Genomic DNA, 635 nt, shown 5'->3' on the forward strand with positions numbered 1-635 from the left:
TTTAGCAAACAGGCAACAGACATCTCAGTGTAAATTCACACATTTAATGAGCCTGGCATTCCAGTGTTAATTTGCACAGAACTAATTAGTACAACTGTGCTATTTGCATATAGGATAATTGTGGCAGGAGTGTGATGATGGGTATGAGGTTGGTGTATGGGCACCGGGCACAGGCTGCTGGGACATCTTGGATGGAAACTTTCTGATGGTGGCTTCGTTGCCTGGAAAGGAAAGTTTTCCGGAGCCTGCGATGATGTGCAGCCAGGGATCTCCTGGAGCTATATACTTGGGGTGAGAGGTGTACTTTATTTATACCCCCAAATATTGAGTCATTGGGGATCTATAGGGATCCTCTATGTGTGTCGGAGGGATAGTGGAAGTTTGGGAGGACAGCAGCCCTATAGTGGGGGGCTTTTTAGGGACATTAGATGGAAGAATTAAATATCTAATATTTTATCTTCAAGCTATTTCCAGTTCAGAGTCCCATCCCAGCTAAATATAAACCGGTTACGATGTGTACACCATGGAAGTGAGATGAATTGTATGGAATAGTTACATATGATATACAATGTGCTCACATTTGTCGCTGACTCCGGAGCAGCTTTCTAATGCCATGCAAAGCGCTGCTGCCAAGG

At 44.3% G+C, this 635-nt stretch overlaps 1 protein-coding gene across 5 annotated transcripts in view; it reads right to left on the reverse strand.

Annotated features, from left to right (window-relative positions):
- MEIS3 (Meis homeobox 3) overlaps positions 1-635 on the reverse strand; it is a 43,349-nt gene that overhangs the window by 42,048 nt on the left and 666 nt on the right. The window lies entirely within an intron of this gene.

Source organism: Nanorana parkeri, unplaced genomic scaffold (genome assembly GCF_000935625.1).
Source record: "Nanorana parkeri isolate BGI_ZX_2015 unplaced genomic scaffold, ASM93562v1 scaffold221, whole genome shotgun sequence".
NCBI classification, from domain to species: Eukaryota; Metazoa; Chordata; class Amphibia; order Anura; family Dicroglossidae; genus Nanorana; species Nanorana parkeri.